Source organism: Protopterus annectens, chromosome 10.part0 (genome assembly GCF_019279795.1).
Source record: "Protopterus annectens isolate FY-2018-M chromosome 10.part0, PAN1.0, whole genome shotgun sequence".
In the NCBI taxonomy this organism is placed as follows: domain Eukaryota; kingdom Metazoa; phylum Chordata; order Ceratodontiformes; family Protopteridae; genus Protopterus; species Protopterus annectens.
Genome location: NC_056744.1, coordinates 1,766,741,520 through 1,766,754,360, shown reverse-complemented (window position 1 = coordinate 1,766,754,360; position 12,841 = coordinate 1,766,741,520).

Below are 12,841 nucleotides of genomic sequence, written 5' to 3'. Positions count from 1 at the left end.
CCGTATTAAATCATTTCAAAACTTTTTTCCACCTTTAATGTGACCTATAACCTTTACAATTCGATTGAAATAAAAAAAAACAAATATGTTGGGGGAAAATATAAAAAATGTCAATAAGCTGGTTGCATAAGTGTGCACACCCTGAAACTAATACTTTGTTGAAGCACTTTTTAATTTAATTACAGCATTCAGTCTTCTTTGGGTACACACCTGCCATCAATTAAAGATACTCTGATTAACCTCAAATAAAGTTCAGCTGTCCTAATAGGATTTTCCTGACACTTACTCAGTTGCCTGCTACAGCAAAAACCATGGTTCACAGAGAGCTTACAAAGCATCAAACGGATCTCAGTATCATTCAGGAGAAGGTTACAAAAAAATTCTCAAAGCATTGGATATACTGTGGAACACAGTGAAGACAGTCATCAAAAGGTGGAGAAAATATGGGACAACAGTGATGTTGCAAAGAACGGGCCATCCCTCTAAAATTGATGTGTGGTTGTGTACTACATGTGACATCAATCTCCTGTATTCTTCATATGTCTGGACTATGGGGTAGGATTGCAAGGTTAAAATTAAAAAAAAAAACAGCACATCAAGTATCCCAAAAGCATGTGGGAAAATGTGTTATGGTCCGATGAGACCAAGGTTGAACTTTTTGGCCACAATTCCAAATGGTATGTTTGATGCAAAAACAACACTTCACATTACCAAAAGAACACTATACCCACAATGAAGCATGGTGGTGGCAGTATCATGCTTTGGGGTTGCTTTTCTTTAGCTGGAACTGGGGCTTTAGTCAAGGTGGAGGGAATTATGAACAATTCCAAACACCAGTCACTTTTGGCCCAAAACCTTCAGGCATCCGCTAGAAAGCTGAAGATGAAGAGGAATTTCACCTTTCAGCACAACAATGACCCCAAGCATACATCCAAATCAACAAAAGAATGGCTTCACCAGGAGAAAATTAAAGTTTTGGAATACCCCAGCCAGACTCCAATCCTAAATCCAGTAGAAAATCTGTGGGGTGACTAGAAGATGACTGTGCACAAGAGATGCCCTTGCAGTCTGACAGATTTGGAGTGCTTTTGCAAGGAAGAGTGGGCAAATATTGCCAAGTCAAGATGTGCCATGCTGATGGACTCCTACCCAAGTAGACTGAATGTTGTAATTAAATCAAAAAGTGATTCAATGAAGTATTAGTTTAAGGGTGTGCACATTTATGCAACCAGCTTATTGCCCACTTTTTTTTTTAATTTTTTTCCCCTAACAGTTTGTTTTTCAATTGAATTGTACAGGTTATAGGTCACATTAAAGGTGCAAAAGTTTTAAAATGATTTATTGTGGTCTCATTTTTTTTATAACACAAATACATATATATATTTGTTTGTAGGTTAGGTTTGTGTTCTGGGGGAAGGTGTGTGTATGTTTTTGTGTGAAGTGCATGTTGAGTGCAGTGTTTGGTAGTTTGAATTTCACAGTTTTGGTCTTTTGGTAGCTTGTGTTTCTGGTGTTTGGTCTCGGGATTATGGACGTCGGTAGTTTGATCATTTGGGATTTAATAGTGGTTCCATATGTATGTGTGTGTGTGTATATATATATATATATATATATATATATATATATATATATATATATATATATAGGTATAGTGTGTAATTAAAAAAATGCCCAGATGAGTGGATTCAAAAGACTTCACTTTTATTTACAGGCAACAAAATCAACGTAAAAGCATAAAACGCTATGCAAACCTCTTAAGCATTTTTCATCACTCAACACGTAACTTCATCAGGCAAAAAGTTCCATTCCTTGTTTATATACTCTAATTTTAATTGGTTAATTAAGTAATTGTACAATTAAGATACGTACATTACGTAGAACTTATCTTGACACTCTAAATGTTAAAAATTATTTAGAGCTTTAAAATCATTTAGAAGCATTTAAAAAACATCAAGTACCTTGAGTACCTTAAAAAATGTGGGTTAATAAAAATATTTTTTACAAGCCAATGTTTTTACTAATATATGTATAAAATGTGCATAAAAATTAAATGCATCAATTTTATTTGTATACTTTAGAACAGTACAAATGCTCCCTCTAGTGGTGAAAGATGACTAATTTCATCCTTTAGATATTGAGTGTCGATGATAAGTTCTACATAATGTGTGTGCGTGTGTTGTCTTTTGGCTTTTCCCGGTTAGGGGTCGCCACAGCGGAACTCCGGTCCGCTAATGATTGGTAGTTGATTTTTACGTACCGAGTTACCAGCCCTGATGCACAGCCTTCAATGAAGGTATGCCCATTCATGAATGTCTCCACGCAGAAGACGCTCTAGCTGAGAATCGAACCAGACAGCGTCTGACTGTGAGGTGACAACACTACCACAGCACCATCTTAATTGTACAATTAGTTGATTAACCAATTACATCTGATGAAGTTACGTGTTGAGTGACGAAAAACGCTTAAGAGGTTTGCATAGCGTTTCATGCTTTTGCGTCGATTTTTTTGCCTGTAAATAAAAGTGAAGTCTTTCAAATCCCCTCATCTGGTCGTTTTGTTTTAATTACTGGTTTTGGACTTGCTCAGTGTGCTGGTTTTTTCATGTTTTTTGTGACTTTACAGTATGGAGGGGGACTCTGAACTGCTCCACTGGAATGAACAGTAGAGATGAGGCAGGACAAATGAGGAAATGTATTTGGCAACTTTCGCAGCTGATCTCAATGGTGGATTTTATGGGTAAGGCCCATCAAGGGCGCGACAATGGAGGAGGAGTTTATAACCCTGATCGGGCCTTACCACAATGTAATGGTGGAAAGCAAACGACCGGCTTTTGTAGACTTAATGCTACTAACTGGCAGAGAGAACAAGAATTTTTTAACACGCCAGCTGCCTTTCGAAATAGAGACACTTGTCAACAAGAGGAGAACAATTCTGGATCTGGGTTGCCACCCGGACAAGGTACTCATTCATATGCTGGTGTAACTGGTGGTAATGAACCTGAACTGTGTGATTGGCTGCAGGTCAGCTTTTCAAATAAGTTTATTGATAAAACTGACAAAACACCTGTGACTGAATTATACAGTACTAAATTAGAATTATTATTAAGATTAATGTTAAAATTTAGAACTTTGGAAATCGAAAACGCTTACTTAAGACGAGGTATTAATTTAGATATTGTGCCTAAAGGCTTACGAGTCTTTAAATTTCCGAATAATGTGGTAGAGGCTAGTATCTACCACAAAGAATTGATAGAAATTTTTAATAAATGTGGGTTAGCTGGTCTTAATGTGATGATTAAAGAGAACGATAGGGTGAAAGAAGACATTAGTAAGGAAATTGAAACACTGAATGATTGTATTAAAAATGATTTAATTTTTACCATAGAAACTGAGAAGGAAAAATATCAGATTAGGGACAGTATAGATGTAAAATGTGACGATTTAGTTAATAGAAAACTAAGAAAGTTGGAGAGGGATTTAAATGAGTATTGGAACAATTTGTTACCCCAGACCGAAAAATAACAGGTTTACTACACAAAATAGGGATGAGAACCATTACGATAATAACAATAGAAAAGATAGGGAGATTACACGTGTGGAGGAAAGGGTGGGCGATCTTGATGAGTTGAGGAACAACTATCCCTGCGTAGGTCTGACAGAATCAGAAATAGAGGGAATAACCAGAATTACAATCAAAACCAAAATTTCCAGTGGAGGGGGAGAGAGGAAGGAGAGATATTGAACCAAATGATAGCTGGAAATAATACCCTCCCTACCTCAAAAATTGTTAAGGATGTTAACAATGATTGTAAGATTACTATCTATAATTATAGTGGTGTGGAATTAGAAGAGGAACATTTCAGCCTACTAACTAAGTGGCTTAAATACATTCCTCTGAAGAAAGGTGACATAGCTAAAATATTATTGAATGTAAAAATGTTTTTGAGAAAATTTAATTTAGGCCTACTTGTACCCCAAGATCAAAATTACACCCCTAACCCAATTATTAGGTGAAGTATAATAAATCCGCCATTGCATGCTCAATTAAAAAATTTCAGAGGATTATGGAGAAAGAAATTAGAGAATGTTTTGAACATATATATTTTAGGGGTAACTTAACAGAGAAAGAGAAAAAAGTGTTATTTTTGAATTAAGAAATGATATATTAGATTAATGAAGCCCAACAAAGGTGGGGGAATGGTTTTAATGGAAAATGTATCATATGAGGGAAAAATTAATGATATGTTAAAAGATGCTACTAAATATGCAATAGTGTCAAGAAATGAGATTAATATCGGGTACAGTAAAATTGATGTTTCCCTTAACGACCTTCTGTTGGAGGGTTTGATTGATCAAAATGAGTATAAATACTTGACAATAGATAAACCTAGAATACACTCAGTTTTTGGTATTCTGAAAACTCATAAAAATGAAGTAGACCCACCTTTAAGGTTGACTTGTATCTGCAGAGGGTTCCAAAACACAACCTCTTGCTAAATATGTGGACACCAAGTTAAAAAAACTTTGGCTTAAAAGGGAAAATGTCCTAAGAGACTCCTGGGACCTTAAAGAAATCGGTAAAGAAACTTACAAAGATAATACTACATTCATTACCATTGACATAATTGATCTATTCACAAGTATTCCCCACTCGGAAGGACAACAGTTGTTAGAAGAGATTTTATTTGAAGATAATGAAATTAAGCCAGTTATATTTAACGCTGATGGAATTGGTTTTAAAACATAATTATTTATTATTTAAAGGAGAATTTTACCATCAGACTAAGGGAGTAGCGATGGGGGCTATTTGTGCCCCCACCTACGCCAATCTCGTCCTAGCCAGATGGGAGGAGAAATATGTTTTAAATTCCCGTTACAAAGAATCTTGGTATTCATATAAAAGTTTTTTAGATGACATTTGTATCTTTTGGGTGGGGGAAACAGAGTAAATTGGTGAATTTGTTGATTTTTTAAAAAACTCCACAACTTTCTTAGATTTTACGTGGAATAGTAGTGATGCTACATTACAATAGTTGGATATAGGAATATACAAGAAGGATGGGGGCTTTCATTCTAAGATTTTCAGAAAAACCACCTATTCTAACTCCTTTTTACATTTTAACAGTGCCCACCCCTTTCATTATAAGAGAAATATAGTTAAGGGGCAATTTATTAGGGCCAGCCGTATGACATCAGAGGAGACGGAGTTTGAACTTGAGTTAGATTCCCTGGCAAGGATGTTTATTAATAGGAGTTATCCACCAGAAATCTTAAGAGAATTAAGGACTGAGATTATTATAGGCAGGAAAGGGAAATTTAAACCTATTAAAGGAGACAATTTGACAAATAATAATAACATTGATAGAGACAGTGGAGACCCTAGAGACACAAATTATTTTAATAAGGCAATGATTTTCGAATTTAATGCAAGTGTCAAATTTACTATGACAATCATTGAAAAAGAATGGAAGAGGTTTGTAGGACTCTCTGACCTTAAAGGCCTGCCCCCCAGGACCTGAAATTTGTTTATAGAAATTCCACAAACTTAAAGAGTTTGTTGGAAAAAGGAGAAAATAATACAAAAAGAATGAAGGTGGGGACTTATAAATGTGGACGTTGTAGTCGATGTAAATACATTACTAATAAAAAAGAAATAGTGTTGCTTTGTAGAAATAACAAAAAAAATAGTCACTAAAGGTTATTTTAACTGTGAGTCTTATGGGTTAATTTACCTAGTTATATGTGGAATCTGCGGATCTTTCTACATAGGCAAAACAGAGCGAAAGCTCAAGAGAAGAATTTGAGCATTTGTACGATGTCCAAAAGAGACTAATGCTTTATATAGGCAAAGTTTATATTTCCCTGAAGCTAAGTACTCTTTTTTTTTTTTTTTTTTTTTTTTTTTTTTTTTTTTGAGGTGGCCTTTGGGAGGAAAAGATAGACTACAAGGAATTGGGGTGGCAGCTGACCTTGGAAGCACCCCCCCCCCCGGATTAAATTATAGTATTTCTATTAAATCCTTACTAAAAATGAGAGCTGCTAAATTGTAAGATACACTGTCATAAACAGAATATATAAGGATCATCACCGGTCCTTTCTGAACTTTTACAAACTTTTGTTAATTTTTATTTATGTATTTATTTTTTATACATACATAAAATTATTTATAAATGAATACTGATAATTTCATACAGGATGAAATTAGTCATCTTTCACCACTAGAGGGAGCATTTGTACTGTTCTAAAGTATATAAATGTATAAATAAAATTGATGCATTTATTTTATATGCACATTTTATACATACGTTAGTAAAAACATTGGATTGTAAAAAAATCTTATTAACCCACATTTTTAAGGTACTCAATGTACTTGATGTTTTTAAATGTTTTTAAAGCTCTAAATATTTTTTAACATTTAGTGTCAAGATGACAAGTTCTACGTAATGTATGTATCTTAATTATACAATTAGTTAATTAACCAATTAGAATTAGAGTATATAAACAAGGAATGGAACTTTTTGCCTTTGTATCTGATGAAGTTACGTGTTGAGTGACGAAAAACGCTTCAGAGGTTTGCATAGCGTTTTATGCTTTTACGTGGATTTTGTTGCCTGTAAATAAAAGTGAAGTCTTTCGACTCCCCTCATCTGGGCGTTTTGTGTTAATTACTGGTTTTGGACTTGCTCAGTGTGCTGGTTTTACATGGTTTTCTATGTATTGTGTGCGTTGTGTGCCTTAAAATGGTGCAATCAGGAGTCACTAGAAGTCATCCAGGGGAAGGCGGGCAGCAGCATGCCCCCCTGGAGTCCTTTGCCTGGGGCTCAGTTTCACCTAAGGAAATTAATTGTTAATACATCTGATACATTTTGCATGGCATTTTGTCAGAAAAAAAGTAAGATTCTGATTCCCCTCATCAAATTACTGTCCTCCACTAGTCTTTAGAGGAATGCTAAACAAATGTACACGTGTCTCTTCAGCATTGCCAGAATTCACCTATTGTTTTGATCTCTGTTGAAATGTCGGCATTTGGAATGCCCAGTGCTGAGAAGCTGAAAAAAAGACTGAGCCAGGAAAAGAGTTAATCTTGAAAACCAGTCTTCCCCTTAAAACTTCTTTTTGCAGGGGGCAAGCTTCCCCTTCACCTTGCCATATGAGGGGAAGCAGCCCACACCCCACAAACTTGTATATATCAGCTAGATCATTGCCATACCCCTAAGAAAAGGGAGCATTTCAAGAAATGACATCTTGGACTTAGTATATGTAATTCCCATCTTTTTGCTGTTCAGTCTCAGCATTGTGGGACTTGCTGTAGTGGATCCTGACATTAAAAATGGTTACTGTCTCTGTCTTATACATTGATGCCTTTCGTATTTCAATGTTTGTACACTAATGCATTGTGTGTAGTGTTTAGGCAGATTAATAAGTTTAAATTGCATTTCAAATTTGAATTTGAAGTTGTCTCTCATTTTATTCATTAAGCTGAGTTGATCGTTAGCAGGGTATCATCCCAGTTAAAGCCATCTTACAGAATAAGCAGATTACTTATCTCAGAGTAAAGAAATCCTTTTGGCAAACCTGTTCTGATGCTGCTAATCTTTGCATGTTCCTCCTGTAATCCAAATAGTAAACACTGTCTTCCATCAAAATGTTGTTTTATTCCACTCTTGAATCTTAGTGAACACTATTAGCATGACTTGTCATCCAGATTCTAGACGGCACATTTTTTTAATTTCACAAAAAACCTAAGTGCTCTAATTATTAGAATGCTCATCCTGACCATGACCCAACGCTTGCGTACAAAGTTCTTTCATCTTTAGATGTTGATAAGTTCAAAACTATGAGTTACCCAATCAATCCAGTAGGGATTGAGCTAGCCGGGAAGCACTTGTCTGCAAATTTGTTTTTCTTTTTTAAAAGCAAACACAAAAGTTAATAAAATATAAGAGGCTTTTTTGAGTACATGATGTGTGCAACTCTCATGCAATCAGTCTGTGACATCACACCTAGCAGCATGATTCTGTGGCCAGTTGTAGTTGAAAGTAAGCTGACAGTGATATGGAGAACAAAAAAATTCTGGCTTTGCTTTTATTCCCCAACAAAGGTAATATTTATTGAATAATGCAATTATTCATTAAATATTCCTCTTGTCAAGAGAGATCCTTGTGTGCCTTTAATTTTTTGCTACTGTTCCGAACGTCACTGTTGACTTACTGTTATGTTGAAAAAGCAAGATGGGAAGTGTTCTGCACCCCAGAAAGCATCGACATTTTATTCCCTTCATAGATATTAGCCTTTAAGGGCATAAACATGAAGTGAGGTGCAGAACCTTTTCAAAAGTTTTATTTTCACATAAAATTATTTTATGTGAAAATAAGAGCCAAACAGCCACTGCACATCAGTGACTGACCCCAAAAGGCAGAAACAAAATGTGGGTACCGTATTCCATTTCACGCCTTTAAACATGATATTTAAATCTTAGTTAAGAATTAACTTTCTGCAAAAATCATAAATCATAAATAAGAATGAATTGTTTTAACATCTTGCAGATCAAACTGATAACTCACTGTAACAAGTGCAAGGATGCAGTGTGATTTGCTGCTGTTTAGTTTAGCAGTTTGTTTGGAAACACATTGTCAAATTCTCAGATTTTTTTTTACCTTCGGTATCTGTTTGCTATTTGTGCTTATGTTAGCTCTTAATTTGTCAGATGAATATTTCAATGTGATGTAGTTATATATTTTGTGTTAAGTTGTTCACTTGGTTTATTTACCTTTATGTATTGCTATTTGTGCATTTTGCCCAGATTGTGGCTGAAGAACAATTTTCTACCTTTCCTTCGTCTATTTAAATAAACTCAGAAATATGAAGTCACATCTTAGAGCCCTAAGCAATTCTGAGTGGTATTCATAGTCCATAGAAGTTATCTGCAAAGAGCACTGCTAAACACATATGCAGAAAAGCTAAGAGCAGGTTATTCACTCTAAGGAAAAATGAAGGTGTTGCACCTACTTATGGAAAAGCACAAATTTTTTAAGTGTTAAGTACATACAAAGGACTACATGATGATCATAGGCTTCGTATGACTTTGTATTTGGACATTGCAGATGGCAGCAGACTGACAGCTTTTATTATTTGTATACAGGTATCCTTATGTGGACATCTGTTTGCTTTAAAGAACAGAGAAAGAGAGAGAGAAGAAAGTTTGAAAAGTGGAGACATTACAAAGAGGGGGTTGAATCAGGAGCACATCAAGAAGGTTGTGCTGGAGGAGGTGGTAGAGAAGAGGCATTATGTATTTGGCAGGAGACAGATCCCCCTTATGCTTTTAAAGATTTTTTTATAGAACGGTATTGTGGGTTGGAAGTAGGGAAGAAGGTGTAAGAGAGAGGATAATAAAAGGTATAATAGAGTGGTGCCCAGCAAGAGTCCCCAGTTTACAAAGCCTCAAACATATCCAGTGCCAGATGGTGAAAACCTCGATGTTGAGGGGCAGGGGCCTGTGCTGGAATGGTGTTCAGTGCCAACTGGGCAGTGAGTTTTCATCCCACTGAAGAGATGCCTCGACTGGTTAAAACTGTCTGTCAATGAACTACTCCACCAAATCTTCAATCAAGTCATGAAGCACTTGTTTAGTGAGGCTTGCCAGGCTGCTACATGGCAAGGTGTCTACAGGACCTGTGCCACTGCCCCAACCCTGTGAGGATATTCCTGGATAGGCAAGAGGGTAAGTGATCCCTAATCGGGGAGATGTGCAGCTGGCTGCTCCTGATCATTTTTTTTAAACGGATACAAAATCAACATAAATGTGAGAGAGAAAAATAAAAGGACAAAGGAATACATAATTAAGAGAAATAAATTCACATATTACACATCATTCAATTTCTTAATTTAAAGCAATTTTATTTTTATAAATCTTTAAGTAAAACCTAATGTACAGGAACTGCTTTTGCATACATACACATGTATGTTAACCATCTTATGTTTAAATTTCCCTCTTAAGATAAAATCACTGTCTCTTTCTCAAATACTAACTTCCAACCCATCCTGTGTGGATGAGAGTAAAACATGTACCAGTCTGTATATATTGTTAAACAAATTTCAATTTTTGTGATAATTCACTGTAATTTCACTGCAATTACACTAGTTATGTACACTTGAAGCTTTTCTCCCCGGGCCTCTGCTGAAAATGGACCTGTATCCAGTCGGACTTTCCCGGTTAACAAATGTAAAATAAAAAATAAATGGGAGCACTGATATGGGAACTGCTTAAGTATACCTGGGAAGAATGGTATAAGAAGTAGTTATGTGTACTTGGGATGAAGATATAGGATACATTCACATTTAATTTCTATAGTGCATAAAAGTTGTTATGCAGTTATCATTTTTATATTGTTTACATTTGGTACCACTGCTGTGCATTGCCTTGGCTACATTTTTGGAATATTACACCTGAATGTCATTTGTACATGCCTCATGCAGTATGGCAGCAGTGTTAATGTTATTTTTTGGGAGAAGGGTCTTTTTGCAGAAATAAATGTTACTTTGTGTACGTGTGACAACTTTTCGTGAATGTTTAGTGCATTATGGTGGTAAGTCGTGCCAGATGTTGGATGGTCAGGGATTATACTTCATGGTTGTGCAAACTTGTATGCTTGAGTCCATTTTCCTTTTTCTAAACATGTCCAGTTTTGAGCATAACTGAAGCTATTGGCATGTTCCTGCGGCGTGATGAGGACTGATCCGAACGCCGACACTGTCCACAGCACATTCAGATGAATCCGAGACTGTATTCATGAGTAGCCAAGTGCTTCTTACATGCATAAGTGGCCGTACACATTTGCGTATTACTGCAGTTAATAGAGATGAAAGTAAAAAGGCATAATTTGCATACAAAATGCATAAATGATCCTGAATTTACATGAAAAAAAAAGTTTAACACAGTCATATTAACTTATGGTTACTTGAGTTAGGCAACAATAAAGCAATTAGTTTGATTTATTTATTTATTTTACATTTGTTTACTGGGATTGTCCGACTGGGATGGTGCCCATTCTCAGCGGAGGCCCAGGGAGAAAAGTTCTGGTACAAGCTTACATAAATTGTCACAAAAAAATTGTAGTATAATAGACACAATTGACAAAATGAGTGTAAACAGAAATACAAAAATGTAACAATTGTGCACATTAGTCAAGTAGAACAAGGTATTAAACACTTGAAAAAATATATGGTTCAACTTGGATTTGTGGAAAAGCATGACATACGAAATGCATAGTTATTAGTATTTAATGATTAGACTTCCAGTTAAGAATGCGATTACTAATATGGGAGTAGTGTTAAAAGAGAGAGGCTAATAGAGTTAGTACATACAGTCAAATTGTACAAGTGATTCTTAAGGTAGCGTTTAACCGGGGGCATTTCATGTACAAAGCCAAGATTCATATAAGTGTCTTTTGAACGATGTTTTGAATTGATTAAGATTGCTTATGTATCTAATATGTTGTGGAAGGGTATTCTGGTTCTTTGCAACAAAGTTAGAGTTACCTGCAGTATTGGATAATTTGGTTACTTGGAGTAAGTCTTTGTTAAATTGAAGAATATGAATGTTAGAGTAGGGTTGTAGAACATACTGAAGACATTACTATAGCACAACTATTCTTGTCTGGACTGGTATCTGCATGTTTATATAATTAAGGAGTTTATCACCTACGTTTTTTAGGAGGATGACCGGTATGCTTTCATTGCTGTGTTTCATGATTACACCCAAAAGTTTGTGCATGACTGTGGCATATTTATGTGCAGTAATGATTCAGAAGGAATCAAGGCAGAGAAAGGACAACTTCAGCCATGAAATACTGCATAGTCATGGAGCCTTTAGGACAATATTGTATGTCTGTTTGTTAAAGTGGTCCCAAACAAGCTTGGAGGGCAAAAGCCTAGAATCAAGTTGCAAGGAACATTAATGCAGTTGGTGATAGAAACGTCCCATTAACACAGTGCAAGAAGAGGGCAAATGATATGGTAGATGTGCTAGAAGAAGGTGAGGCAGAATGCAATTGCCCATACCAGTACTGGGTGGGGATTGCCTCCTTCAATTATCCCTTTAACACCAAATGAGAAATCCCTCCTGTCAGTTCATGGGGATGACTATGACACAAGATGATGGCACTGGAGTAATTAGAGGTGGGGGGACAATGGCTATTACCAACATGTCTAGCAACACACATCTACTCAGGAAGGTTGGTTTAAGAACAGCAACATATATTTATGTACAGGAGCGAATGCTGGCATGAACTGCTTGCATTAAACACATGACTGTTAATATTAACAGATGAACCGTCCACATCTACACAGAATGACAGTGAAGGCAGTGTGCATAAGTCTCCCCCACGCCTCCTTAGTAGGCACTCATAGCTTATGCTATTAATTTATTAGTGTCATTTCTCAGTCATTTTTAAAGGATCAGCAGCAGAAAAGAGTTCCACTATACCAGCTAATTTGGATGATATCAGCAGCAGAATGGCTGTTTAATGATGGTAACATAGTTATATTTGTAAGACAGCCTGAGGAAAGTGGCATGCAGTTTGCAAGTTTAATAGTAGGATCTCACACCCCAACATGTTAGTAACTCTGCGAAGTGATAGCATGTGCCAGACTTTGTCATGCACTGGGAAAAAACACACATTTCTACACCAGCATTTCCACACCCAGGCAAACACATTTAGGATGATGGCAGACATTCTGAGGTAACACTGTCCACAGTGACACCTTTACAAAGGGGATCCAGGCACAGAAATGTGTCACTACTCTCACAGGAAACCTGGAACCATTAGCTGCTAGTAGCA